This window comes from Sapajus apella, unplaced genomic scaffold (assembly GCF_009761245.1).
Source record: "Sapajus apella isolate SASKATOON/1434 unplaced genomic scaffold, GSC_monkey_1.0 scaffold4, whole genome shotgun sequence".
In the NCBI taxonomy this organism is placed as follows: Eukaryota; Metazoa; Chordata; class Mammalia; order Primates; family Cebidae; genus Sapajus; species Sapajus apella.
Window position 1 is genome coordinate 45,391,273 of NW_022436944.1, and position 15,002 is coordinate 45,406,274.

General features: G+C 40.5%; 1 protein-coding gene, 1 non-coding gene and 1 pseudogene across 2 annotated transcripts in view; all 3 read left to right on the forward strand.

Annotated features, from left to right (window-relative positions):
- LOC116537627 overlaps positions 1-2,783 on the forward strand; it is a 51,589-nt pseudogene extending 48,806 nt beyond the window's left edge.
- The window catches only part of RARB (retinoic acid receptor beta), a 416,035-nt gene that overhangs the window by 152,348 nt on the left and 248,685 nt on the right, over positions 1-15,002 (forward strand). The gene's annotated exons all lie outside the window — the stretch shown is intronic.
- Positions 7,426-7,487, forward strand: LOC116544913. Its single transcript, XR_004266095.1, has one exon. It is a non-coding gene; the product is annotated as a U7 small nuclear RNA (small nuclear RNA).

Consider the following 15,002-nt stretch of genomic DNA (forward strand, 5'->3'; position numbering starts at 1 on the left):
AATGAACATATGTGTACATGTGTCTTTATAATAGAATGATTTATAGTTCTTTAGGTATATGCTCAGTAATGGGATTGCTGGGTCAAATGGAATTTCTATTTCTAGCTCCTTAAGAAATCACCACACTGTCTTCCACAATGGTTGAACTAATTTACACTCCCACCAACTGTGTAAGAGTGTTCCTATTTCTCCACATCCTCTCCAGCATCTGTTGTCTCCATATTTTTTAGTGATCACCATTCTAACTGGCATGAGATGGTATCTCAATGTAGTTTTGATTTGCATTTCTCTAATGACCAGTGATGATGAGCATTTTTTCATATGTTTGATGGCCTCATATATGTCTTCTTTTGAAAAGTGTCTGTTCATATCCTTCGCCCACTTTTGAATGGAGTTTTTTTTTTTTTTTCTTGTATGTCTGTTTTAGTTCTTTGTAGATTCTGGTTGTTAGCTCTTTGTCAGATGGGTAGATTGCAAAAACTTTTTCCCATTCTGTTGGTTGCCGATTTACTCTAATGATGATTTCTTTTGCTGTACAGAAGCTCTGAATTTTAATTAGATCCCATGTGTCTATCTTGGCGTTTATTGCCATTGCTTTTGGTGTTTTGTCATGAAGTCCTTGCCTGTGCCTATGTCCTGGATGGTTTTGCCAAAAGAATCATTCTAATGCTTATAATTCTGTGGGTCAAAAATTTAGGCAGGACTCAGCAGGTCCAGTTTGTCTGGGCTTCATGTGAGGTTGCCTACATGTTACTGGGGTCAGAGGATCCCAAAGGGTCTCATCTACATGTACGGGGCCCTGGTCCTATCTATTGGCAGGGGTGCCTCAGTGCTCCTCCATTGGCCTTTCTCCAACAGAATATCCTGGGCCCAAGGCAAAAACATGGGCCTCAAGGCAAAAACAGAAGGAATGTGATCTCTGACGCTCTGAGCCCAGTCAACACACAGCCTCACTTTCACCATATTCTGTTGATCAAAGCAAACCACAGGGCCAGCACAGATAGATGAGAAATAGGCCCAAGGTAGAAAGAATGGCACAGCCACGTTACAAAAGGACATGTGGGGTAGGAGGGATTGCTGTGATCGTTATTAAAGAGCAGCCTACCACAATAGAGTTTTCTGAAAATATGCCACCTTTAGCAACAGATGTTGTCCATCTGTGCCTTAACATTCATACACAACAAAACATAGTAATCTAAGAGTGACTCTACACTATAATAGTAGCCTACTCAATTTAAATTCCCAAGGATTTTCTTGTAACTTATTCAGAATCTTCCAAAATGAAAACTATGAAGGTATGCATGGAATAGGAAAGTAGATGCCATAACTTTGGCTTGTATATTTCATCCATTTTGATATGAAATATTTTCCATAACTTAGCCCTAGTTGAGGAACTCTTCAGAAAACCCATGCTGTCCTATATAAGGCAGGGTCACACGTTTGTATGCTGGACCTCTATGCCCACACCAAGATGAAGAGCTGGAGAAAAAACATAAACCATGGCCCTAAAATGGATGAATATAAGGATAAGATTTAGAAATTAAAGTTTTGATTTTCAATACCCAAAAAGACTTCCAGTTAAGTGCCATCAGCTTAACTACCCATTTTTCTCCCTTCTAAAACCCCATTGGCATCTAGTACCTCACTCTTAAATGACAATACACAATCAACAATCATGGAGCACATGAAGAAAGCTTCTGCTAAACTAGACAGCAAAAGTAAACAAGAGATGACACTCGAGGAAGCAGAGATAACAAAGCAAATGGAAGGAAATCATGAAAATCATTAATTTCTAGTCTCAGATAAATTAGAAGATACTGTGTATTATTAAAGAGCAGGTTCAGTCCGATTGCCTCCTCTCTGGTTCTCCTTGCCATCTCTTTCTGACTTCTGGAAATGTGGCTTCTTGTGTGGCTATCTCTGATGGCATCACCAAGGTGTTCAGTGATATGAAGGTGCACAAGTTGTTGACACCAGAGGAGGTGAAGCAGCTCAAGAAGGTGGTACTCTTCTACCTGAGTGAAGACAAGAATGTCATCCTCAAGGATACAAGCAGATGTTTGTGGGTGATGTCAGCCAGACTGTCAGTGGTCTCTCCACCACCTCTGTCAAGATGCTGCCAGACAGAGACTGCCACATGCCCTCTATGATGCAACCTGTGAGACCAAGGAGAGCAAGGAGGAGGACCGGGTGTTCAGCTTCTGGGCCTGAGTCTGCACCCTTTAAGAGCAAAATAATCTATGCAGACTCAAGGACACTATCAAGAAGAAGCTGACGGAGATCTAGCATGAATTACAAACAAACTGCTACGAGGAAGTCAGTAACGACACCTTGGCAGAGAAGCTAGGAGGCAATGCCATCATCTCTCTGGAAGGAATCCCTTCACCCCAGTTGCCAAACAGCTCCCCAACAAGCCCATATTTTTCTTCTCCCCTCCATTCCTGACAGTTCTGGCCTTCCCAAATTACTTTTGATCTTCTGATTCCTCTTGGGTTGAAGTGTTACCAGAAAGGAGTCCTGATCCAGACCTCAAGAGAGGGTTCTTAGATCTCACGCAAGAAAGAATTAAGGATGAGACCACAGACTGAAAGCAAGTTTTTTAGAGAAGTAAAGAAACAAAAGAATAGCTGTTCCATAGGCAGAGCAGTGGCATGGGCTGCTCCGCTAGGGATATTTATAGTTATTTCTCTATTACATGCTAAACAGGGGGTGGCTTATTTATGAGTTTTCCGGGAAAGAGGCAATTCCCAGAACTGAGGATTCCTCCCCCTTTTAGACCATATAAGGGAACTTCTTGACATTGCCATGGCATTTGTAAACTGTCAGGGTGCCGGTGGGAGTGTCTTTTAGCATGCTAATGCATTATAATTAGTGTATAAGGAGCCGTGACAACAATCAGAGGTCATTTTCATGGCAACCTTGATTTTGATGGGTTTGGCTGGCTTCTTTACCACAACTCGTATTATCAGCAAGGTGTTTGTGACCTGTACCTTGTGCTGACCTCCTCTCTCATCCTTGTGACTTAGAATGCCTTAACCATCTGGGAATGCAGCCCAGCAGATCTCAGCCTTATTTTACCCAGCCCTTATTTTAGATGGAGTCGATCTGGTTCAAACACCTCCGACAGAAGCAGACCAAGTACCCCCCAGGCACTTCAGTTTGGGGGGAGGGAATTTTTTTAACAACACCCCGACTCCTCACCTGTTCCTTATTCCTCTGCTGCCAACTTCTAACTGCAGTGGTGACTAGTGCTTGTCTGTTGAGTTGTGTATATAAATGGAATGTTATGGAGATGAGCCCTCCCCATGCCACAGGTTCTTCTCCCTTTTTTCCTGATCATGGCCACTTATGTTAGCAGGACCAGTAGGGACCTTCAGGGTGGGGGTGGTGGGGGGAAGCAGAAAACGGGGGAAAAAAAGAGCTTTTGGAAATAAAGACAAAATTACCAAAGTGAGACAAGTTGTTAAAGGCAGATTTTCTTGTGGACTCAGTTTTAGCTAAATCCAAGACGAACAGATTCCAAATCACCTATTGAGACCATGCAAGAGAAGGTGAAGCTGACTTTGCATCCCCTGTCATCACCTACCTGAAGCATATATGAAGGAAGATAAGGAGATTTATTGAGGAAGGCTGGTCATGAGAATTTCTTAGAGTTACCAGTGTGTTCTTTGCTGCTTATAGCCCCCTGGGAAAGTAAGGGGATTGCCCACTCTACCCCAGAAGTGACGTGAGTTGACTTTTAGAGAAATACTCAAAGATGCATTTGCTGTATATCTCCTTAAAATTCTGAGGGGCAGTGTGACAGGTATCCACCTGGACCTGCTAAAGTCAAAAGTAGGTAGGAGGTTGTCCGGAGCTGCCTCTAACAGTAAAACAAAGAGAGACGGGTGCAGTGAGAGCTTGTTGCACCTCACCAATAGTTGAACAAAGGTTTACACTTCCTGAAGGTTGTGTTTGGAAAGGAACAGAAATTGAGTCACCCTGGAAAGACAAGATGTCCCCAGTTGTCTATTGAGACAATTGTCTAATTTAGACTATTTTTAATACCTGGAAATGGCCTAAGTACCTTTCATGGGTAGAGAAAAAATTTAAAATAATACGGTTGACAGGCTATGGTATTAAAAATAAAATCTTTTCATGATTTACACCTTAACAGTCCCACTGTTTTTCAACAAACTAGTTACTTTACGGTGTCATCATTCTTTAGCACCTCCCTAGTGGATCTGTTGGCACCTTTTGTTGTCAGCCCCTGAATCTCTCCTGAAACACTGAGACACTCAGAAAAGTCACAACGAGCATCCTTTTATAGAAATGAAAATATTTAATAGGTAGGCTAGATGACTATATCAAGAAACTCTCAGAAAATGGAGGATAAAAAGACAAAGGGATTATAAAATTAGAGGGAGCAGGGAAGAGAGATTGAGATCAACCCAGAAGGTTTAACATTTGGCTATTAAGAATTACAGGGAGAACTAAGAGAAAATGAATGGGACAAAAAAGAATTTTTTTCAAAAAAGGAAATTTCCTAAGCACTGAATATCAAGTTTCAGACCAGAAGGGCACAGATGTCTACGTACAGTTACTGAAAATTTTTTTTAAAAGATTCACATCAAGCAACACTACTATAATATTTCAAAATTACAGATCCAAAAAAGGAGGGGGGAAAGTTATAATCAAAGTAATTTGGAATCAGAAAGATATCAGACTTTTTAATAGCTACATTAGAAGAGAGAAAAACAAAAAAGTCATATTTATATTATTGTGAGAGAAAACGACTATCAACCTAGAATCCTATACCTGCCAAAACTTTTAAGTTTGAGCATGAAATACTGACTTCTTCAGACATGTAAGTGCTCAGAGTGTTTCTCTCCACTGTACTCCCTTCTAATCTGATCCTTGAGGTTTGGCTTCAACCAAATGAGGCAGTTAACTCTGAAACAGAAAGGATTCATGAAACTAAGTGTCCAACCCAAATCAGAAATGTAAAGCAATATACAGATGAGGAGAAAAGATAAAGTCTCACATGACAGCTATATGATGGTTTTAGAAAGAAACAAGCTCAGATTGGATAAAAACAATGTAATTGGTACATTATCTGGTCTAGCTGACTATTGGAAAATAATACTAATAATGAAGCATAAGAAAGAAAATTAAGAGTAGGTGTATAAGCAAGTTTGAAAAACAAATATGAACTTGCAGAAAAATAAGCATTTATATGAGAAATAAAACGTAAACATAGTACACTAGTTGGCTTTGCAGTAAATAATACATACTCGTAAACCCTGTTGATTTAACAAAAACCTTATCAAGAATTGCAAATTACAAACATTTCTAAAATTAGAAAATACAAATTACAAATATTTCTAAAGTATTATTAGAAATATATATATATATATATTTCTTAAACGAGATAAGCAGAGGGATGGTATAAGAAAACTAGTTGCTCTTGTACCATGAAGAATATCAATATGCAAAGTATAAAATTGGTATATTAAGAAATAGCAATACAAGACATTTGGCAATCTGGAGATCAGAATAAATGGCTGAGATATTGAAGTGGTTGCCTCTAAGCCAGGTGCGGTGGCTAACACCAGTAATCCCAACACTTTGGAAGACCAGGGCGGTTGGATCACCTGAGATCAGAAGTTCAAGACTAGCGTGGCCAACATGGCAAAACCCCATCTCTATTAAAATACAAAAATTAGGTGAGCATGGTGGTGCATGCCTATAATCCCAGCTACTAGAGAGGCTGATGCAGGAGAATAACATGAACCTGGGAGGCAGAGGTTGCAGTGGGCCGAGATCGTGCCACTGCACTCCAGCCTGGGCAACAGAGCAACTCTGTCTCAAAAAATAAAAGTAAAAATAAGTGGTTGCCTCTAAAAAGTGGAACAGGAAGGGAAAATATGAGAGTTCAGGAGTATTGGGAATTTTCTTAAATTGTTACATTTTGGCTGGGCACAGTGGCTCATACCTGTAATCCCAGCACTTTCGGAGGCTGAGGCAGGCAGATCACAAGGTCAGGAGATTGAGATCAATCTGGTCAACATGGTGAAACCCTGTCTCTACTAAAATATACAAAAATTAGGCATGGTAGTGCATGCCTGTAGTCCCAGCTACTTGGAGGCTGAGGCAGGAGAACCACTTGAACCCAGAAAGCAGAGGTTGCAGTGAGCCAGGATCACGTACTGCACTCCAGCCTCAGTGACAGGGCAAGACTCTGTCTTGGAAAAAAAAAAAAAAAAGTTTTATTTCTTTTGGCGCCATTTTAATTATGTCTGTATATTACTTTGACAAAGAAATTAAAAGGAAACACATACTCATCATGTCTTGATTCAGTTCAAGCTAACATTATGTGTTGGTCACTTTGTTTTTTCAGATCAGTGTGAGCTGTGGAGAATGTGAAGATAAGACACACTTTGGCTTCCTGTTGGGGTGACTTAGGGACAGGGAAAGACAGGGACTAGAGGAGTCAAGAGCATGGGCTCTGGTGTTAGGTAGGGGTGTGTTTCAGCCCCCACCCATGCTGGCTGGCTGACCCTGCCCAACTTCTCTCTGCCTGTTTGCTCAGCTATAACACAGGAATGGTAATAGAACAAGCATATTATCTATGTTTGGTGGGAGGCTTAGCGAGTGGATGGATTTGCTGTGAGTGCTTTGGTGCATGGCACACACCAAATGTTCAGTAAGCAGCAGTTCTCACTCTACTTTAGGTAACGACACATCATGAAATTGTAAGCACAATGCTAGAAGGCCATCCTAAGTGCCTAGCAGGCAGAGCCCACGGATTTCTAAAAATTTATTCTTTTATGAAAATAATTGTCAGTTACAGGGCACTGATTATAAACTGGAAGGCTTTGCAGAAGCAATCCACTGTGTGAGAGACTTCTGAAACCCGGCATGTTGGCATGTGTTTTCTTGGCTTCTGTCTCCTGCCTTGTGCATGTCAGGCCAGGTTTGGCACCTCATTACCTTTTCTTGGCTCCCCCAGTTCCATTGTGCAGTCACCTCTTAAGTTTTCTGCCCGAGGGTAACTGCTAACAGCATTCACCCCATCTTCTGGCTGTCAGCTGAAAGGCCACTGTGAGTTCACTTCCTGAGAGGGGCCCAGCTGGAGACCAAATAACCCAACCGAATTGCCAGAATTTCACATTTACTCTCTGCAAGGGCGGACAGGGAAACTCTGTTTCTGCCTCTGACAACCTCATCTGTTATGATCTCTGCTATATTCTCTTCTTGTACGGATTATTTTGTCACCTACGTAACCAGAGAACAGTCCACAGGAAAACACAGAACGTGTAAAGCATTTAAATGCAGAAATTTTTTAGTAGTATAGCCATATATAAACCTTCAAAGTCTCATTAGTAAATGTCAATTTGAGTATTATTCAGCCGCTAAAACACAGGTTTTTAAAGCATACGTAACAAGTGTTAGAGTTCTTTTAGAATTTACCTAGTATGTTTTTCAGTTTTCACCAGGAGACACCCCCACTGGGAAGGGGAAAAAACACACAGACAAGGCATGCTATGATCTTAAGAGGAAAAGAGGAAATAAAATTATGTACTCCATATGATCTTATCTATGTAAGAATAAGAAAATAAAGACAACTGGAAGAAAATAAACCAAAATGCTCAGCGAGGTCATTCTGGGTTCAGAGATTTAGTAGTGCTTTGTTTTTTTTCTTATACCTCTTCTTTTACATACATAATCTATTATTTTATGAGAAAGACATGTGCTTTCAAAGTAAATAGTAATAGCCTCAAGATAAGTAACACAAATTTAATTCCACAAATACTTCAGTACCTGTTTTCTGGTATCATTTTAGGTGCTTTTAGAATTCAGGGTACGTGGTAAAAAAAATGTATTTTATTCATTTAGTATTTGTTTAATAGCTTCTTATTGTCATTTTTCCTTAGCAGATTTTAAACCTTTTGTGGGGAAAAATCAAATGTTAGACTTCTCTGTCCCACAACTGCCTGGCCCAATTCTTCTTTGATGTTAAATGCTTATAAATATTTCAGCTTTCTAGGGGGATAGGAGTGGTATTCCTTTCTCTCTGCCCAACAACTTAAGATACTTGAAACAAATTCTCAACAATGACACTTGGACGTTTAGGGCCACCTCTCTCGTTACCTGGAATTCCAATGAATTAATCCTAAGTTTAGTGCCAATTACCTAAAGGTTAATGTGGCCAAGCAATACCGGGAGAATTGGGTTTTTCCAAGAAATGGTCTGTATCACATTATGTTCAGGATGAGAGAGTGATTGACACTGTAGAACTGCTCACTTGGGAGACCGGGAGTGTCCTGCTGTGCTCCTCCTCTAAGAACAGGGTCCTTACTTGGTGACACTTAAGGGAGGAAGGACAAAGGGCAAGGAAATAAATGAAGCTGGGCAGAGTGTGTGGACGAGTTCAATAATTGTTTATAAATCACCATGGATACCGTGATGAACAAGTCCCTGCCCTCACAGAGATTACATTCTACTAGAGCTAAACTCCATTAGATCTCAGTGTATCAGAATGATATGCCCCTAAAAAGTGAGAGATTTGGGGCCATGTACTAAATTAGAAGAGGCTGGAACAAGAAATGCACATTTTGCTCATCTATGGATATGTCAGCTGCTATCCCCACCATCCTTTTTCTTAGCCACCCCGCCCCCACACAAAAAAAGTTAGGATACATCACTACAGAAGAGCAAGGCAAAGTATTCCATGTGTGAACAATAATGAAGAAATGCACTGTGTATATAAACATGGTTCTCCAATTCAGACTCCTAATCTCAATCACTGTAGCTAATTTAGGAAGCTCTTAATACTTCAGAGAGAATCTACAGCATTTATTTGAGCAGTTCCCTCAGTCTGTCAGAAGATGTCATCTTACAGGGCTTTAGTAACAGCTACATTTAGCCTCACCTTCTGCGTTTGCCCCCTCATTCATTCTACTCAGGGTAGTCAATTTCTTGATGTGTCCAGAACACATTGACGTCATTCTCATCTTGAGGCGTTTGCTTTTATTGTTCTCTCCCCCTCATATTTTTTAATTCATTGGCTCAGACATCACCACCTTATAGAGTCCTTCCATGTTCACCCTTGCTAAGACATCCTCAGCCACCTCTAACCCTCTACCCTGCTTTATTTTTTTGTACAGTACTTACTATGACCTGAAATAATAAGATAAATATCTTTTTTGCCCTAGAACATACATTCCAGGAGTGTAGGTTTCTTGTTTGCCCTCTTCCCTGTCTACATCCCCAGAGCCTTAGAAGAGTAGGTGATTTAGAGTGGATATTCAATAAATATTTGTTGAATGAATAAATGAATGAATTTACTTGAACTGAGTTTACCTAAACAGAATAATCAAAAGCATAGGTCAGTTAGATCTAAAAATTATAATTTCTCTCTACAAACATCCAACACTGTAATCTTCCATTGACCCATAGTCTTCACAATGAAATCACCATTGTCGAGCACTGATGCATACGCGCACGCACACACACACAGGATTAAGCAAGGTACCAAAATGTAAACGTTTTCTGAGATTCATGAGCTACCTTTTGGTCACTTAGACCATGAAAGCCCTAATTTCCTAACCCGTTGTACTTCAGCCTCTATTGCAGCAGCATGTCATGGGAGAGCAAGAGATAATATCTAGAGACTGTGTTTACCAAAGGGATGCTCTCCTCCAAAAGTCCCTGGCTATTGTAACGCCATTTGTTTTTCATAATTGGAATGTGTGGCATTATTGAAGGGCGGGCTGGTGTCTAAATTGAATGGGTGAAGAGAAACAGAGAGACATTCTCTTTGCCACCTTTGTAGATAGGCGGCTGGGGAGTCTATGTACTGAATTACCCACTGTCCATTATTGATGGTTTGGCTGGAATCATTTACACTCTCTAGTTACTCTGACATGTGGCCAAAAGGCAGCTGCCAGTCTGCTAGGAACCTCCCTTTTATCCACAGGAAAGTTCAAAAGAAAAGATTCAGCAAACGAAACTCATCTGCACAAGCCTCTGTGGATTTCTAGAAGACTCAGGTCATGTTGCTTATTCATAAAAGTTTAAGTCATTTGTTCATTCACTTATTCATTTAATTTTATCCAGGAAAGGCTGACATTCATCAGTTTGCACTAACACAACTCTACTGGTTATTAAAATACTGAAATACTTGTGTAGCACTGGGTAAGTGGCCACCACCCTGAGCTCCTCATCACCAGGGTCACCTCACCAGACCTTCCCAAAATTAGTTAGTACTTGGCACAGCCAGGGGCCTTCAAAACCAGATCTCTGAGAGGAAGTTGAGGTCCATTCTGAGTAGTCGTGCTCGCTGCTTTCCATATAATAAATATTTGATTATCACCTCACCTGAGACTGTAATAGCAATAAAACTTGCATTTGAAAGGTCTATGTTCTTTACCTCATAATAAATTTAGTAGTAGCTTAACAGAAATGGAAGTCACATAATCTGAAAATATTAAACTGTTTTGAAACACCCTTAAAGGAGAAGTCGCCCAGGATCTGACCGTGTTGCCTTGCCCTCCCAAAGCCAACCTCACTTGTTAAATGAAGTTTAGCCTAAAGTTGCCTGCTTCCATATTTTCAGTTTGGCCCGAAGGTTTCTCTGTGTATAATGAACTGTAACAACTGGAAGTGTAAACAGACTACACTTGTGCCAGTCACAGAGTTTGGCCAATAAAATGTGGCCAACTGTTTGAACCATGTTCAAATAGGGCAAACACTGAGCTGTAACCAATCCATCTGTTGCTGTACCTCACTTCTGTTTTCTGAATGGCACTTTCCTTTTCCTGTCCATAAGTCCACCACGTGGCTGTGCAGCCCCCTGAGTCTACTCTGGCTCAGGAGGCTGCTGGAATCATGAATCATTCATTGCTCAATTAAATTCCTTTACATTTAACTGAGCTGAAGTTTTTTGTTTGTTTTTTAAATCACACTCTTTGCCTAACCTGAGAGTATTTCCCCAAAAAAGGCATTCTGGTTTTAACACATACACCCACAAAGGCACAGGGATCTCACTCTCTTTGATCCTCTATTATAGCCATGGTTTGGATGTAAGACCAACTGTATTACTACATTCCCAGGAGCTGTAGCATTGCACCTCCAGAGAAGGTCTGAAGACTGGGCTTTTAACTAATCACATATATTGCAATGCTTGAAAACCTGTTCATTTTCTGGGAAAATATTATCCTCAACAGGTTCCCCAAAACTGGATAAAACTTACATAACTCTGACCACAGTTTTTATATTGCAATTTAGACAATTTCTAAAACATAAGAGGCGTACTGTGGAGCTGACCTGAGCTTGAGCCATGCAGAAGGTCCTGAATTAGTTGAAAGGCCCTGGCATGGACATAGGAAAAGGAAGACCTGCAGCCTACTAGCTATTGGTACAGAGCATGCAAAGCAAAAGGGAACACTTGGGATGAACATCACTGATAGTAAAATGCAGAGCCTGGGTGCTGACATGCTTCTTCCTCTCAAGAAGAGAGTGGTGAGTTTGTTGCTGATCAGTTACTACACTGGGCTGACTACAGAGGACTCTGAAAGATTAATTGAAGAAAAACAGGTGACTTTATTGTACTACCATACTTACCTCATCATACTGTTTTTTTTTTTTGTTGTTGTTGTTTTTTAAAGACGGATTTTCACCATGTTGGCCAGGCTGGTCTTGAACTCCTGACCTCAGGTGATCCGCCCGCCTCGGCCTCTCAAAGTGCTGAGATTACAGGTGTGAGCCACCACGCCCAGCCCTGTCATACTGTTATAGTAAGTTTTGTTGCTGTAGGACGCTTCCCTAGTGAGTTGCTTCTGCCTCCATGGAATGTAAGTTCAATTTCCCAATTATTTGAGTACTAGATACAACCAGCCCTCCATGCTAAGCCCTAATTTCTTTAAAATTTTAAGTCCATTGTTCATGAGTAATGAGCCACCACCATCAGGCTTTGTTTTGTAGGAAAAGGAAATAGGAATGCATGTTCTTATCAGTTCTTACGCCTCTGGTTTTATTTTACAAGCAGCCTGGACATGTGAATTAATGTGTGCCTCTGACCAAAACAGAACATTACTTAGAAGCAAGTGAGGACTGTTTTTCCCCACTTTAAGTATCTGGCTCTACAAAGCAGGAAATAAATACTTTGCCTCACTTCAGTGTTCCTGTCCTTGGCAGTTGACTTGGCTAGACAGATGATAAACAAAAGAGATTTTAGGGGGAAGATCTATCTGCGGGATAAGAGACAAGAAGGAAGTAGGTCAAAGCCTAGCAAGGAATTTAGGGAAGATCTTCACTTTGGAGACGCTATCAACAGAGCTTGAAGCAAATGAAAATCAAGTCTCAATTTATTCAGCCAATAATTATGAGGAATCAAGCCAAGCAGAATTGCCATTTCAGGGGCAGGTTATCTGAGTGAGTACAGAAGCATTGTCATTAACATTTAATATCAGAATTATCAGATCTTCTGCAGATATTCTCTGTATAACCTCATAGGTGCTGAATTGTGAGCTAAATAGGCGTTGCCCTTGCCTTTCAATTTGTGTTCATTTGAAAGGACATGCAGCCAGCAGAAGAAAATTAAACACTCAACTTTGCCTCTGCAACTCCTTCTATGTTGTACCTGAGTGAAGCAAGACAGTGAGTTCTTGGAGACTACAAGTCTTACTCATGTTTATACTGTAGCATCTAGGACCGCGCCTGGAATGAAGCAGGCCTTCAGAGCCTGTCTCTGGAGAAAGAAGTACAGAAGCTGGAAGCAGAGGTGAATATACATAAGATCATCAAGGGCATCTTCCATCTGTGAAAAAGTGAAATAACACTATTATGTTTCCAGCTGCATGAAATAGTAGAAGGTGATTGTGGAACTCATGGTTTATTCAGGGTGAGAACCAGAGGGAATTTGCCACTTATTTTGTCTTCAGCAAAGACTTCCTAGAAGTAAGTTTTTAAAGCTCTATGAATAAAGCAAGAGGGCTTAAAAGTTTAACCAAAGGAAGGGTTGAGGTGAAAGACGGACGGGAATTGATGATTTCTCTCTGTGGTGTGACTGACACTCATATTCATTTTCCAAGTCTTTATTTAAATCAGCGATTCTCAACTGGGGATGATTTTGCTCTCAGGGATATGTTTAGAGCTACTTTTGGTTGTCACAACTGGAAGGGGAAAGCCACCGCTATCTAGTGGGTAGAGGCCAAGGGATACCTCTAAACCTCCTACCATGAGCAAGATAGCCCCCTATAACAAAAAATTATCTGACCCAAAATGTCAAAAGTGCTGAGGCTTAGAGGTCCTGGTTCCATTGAGCCTTGGGATAGGTTTCCTGACACACCTCAAACTATGCTAATTTCCTGTAATATCCTCATTTTTCTTTGTACTTCCCCTACATAGCATTTATCACAATTATAATCAAATACATTTTATCTGTCTCTTCCACAAAAACAAAATTTCATAGAAGAAGTGTATGTATCTTGTTCCCCATTGTATCCTAGCACCTATTACAATGCCTGGCACATAGTAGGTCCTCAATAAATACGTATTGAATGAATCAATCAATCAAGAAAGAAAGAACTAACATGGAAAAATAAGAAAAAATACTCAAGTTATTAAGCAGAGCTGCAATTTCAGGAATTACCTGAAGTTTGCCCAGTGATCTTGGATTTTTCCACATCAGTTCAAAAAAGTGATGAGTTCAGTCACAGTATGAAGGGAAGGTAGAACTAATGAACTCGATAACATTTTTAATGTATAGGCTTACTGCAGTATTTCAGCATTTTAGTTTTTTATCACTAAAGGAACTTGGATGTCAACCCTTTCAAAAAATCTTTGGGAGGCGAACCAGGATTGATCTTGTGGCAAAGCCTCTTCATCGGCTGCCAGGACACCCATTCAGGCTCACTTTCCCAATCTCTTACAGCCATGTGACACCATTCTGGTCAACAGGGTAAAAAGCAGATCTGCTGAGACAGGATTTCTGGGAAAGATTTTGCTTTTCTGTAAAAAGGGAGAGGCAAAACAAGCACCAACCTTTTTTTTTCCTCCTGGTTGGACCCAATATCAGCAACCTGCCTATGCCTGCACTAATTATAAATGAGGAAAGTAATCCACCTCTATTTAAGCCACTGTAATTAGGTTTTCGCTTACCTGCAGCTGAACGCAGTCCTACCTGATGATACTTTTTTCTGCCTTAGTAGCTTATCTTTTTTCATGGTCTTTTTAATGATGCAAAGGCAGAAGCAGAGATGGTAGGTAGCACAGCTTGGCCTGGGCTTAATCTCATCTGAAGTACAAAGAAAATAGAAGAATCTAGAGTAGTAGAGGTCGTAGCCTTGAAAGATTTGTGATGAAGCCCAGTGCTACTTTGTGGTGAGTATCGGAAAAGGAGATGCCGGAGCTCAAGGGGAAGCATTCAAGATACAATGTGGCTGACTTCCTGTTTACATTTTGCAAGCACTGTGTGTGTGTTTGTGGGGCGGGGGGTGGTAAGGCGGCAGTTAGAATATGAGGGTTTTTGATCCAGTTTTAAAGGTTCTGCAGGGAGGGAAAGACCTGAACACAAAGCGGTTACTCTACAGAGTCTCGTGGATGTGGGCTTCGAAGCCCTTCTACCATCTTCTGCTCTTCTCTCTGATCTTCTCTAGGCTATGAGAATCTTGGAGGTAAGAGCCAGGTCTTGTTGCCCTCAGTTTCTCTGATCCCAGAAGAGTGTCATGCCTATAGCATATTATCAGTCAATATTTTCCCAATTAAACACTTACAGTCTTCTTCCCCTTGGTCTTAAAGTGCGTAGTTGTAAAAAAGAAGAGATGTAATTGAAGTCTGGAGGAGGAGATTAATTTCATTTCTTGCCCTCATTTTTTTTAAATTACAAGCACTACTTCCTGTATGTTGAATAGAAGAGAATGTGGAATGCTGAGTTAGCCAAATCCTTAAGAAAAAGAACTTTTTTCAAAAAAAAATGGAAATTTTCCTAAATGATATTCCGCAGAACCCAGTTCCTT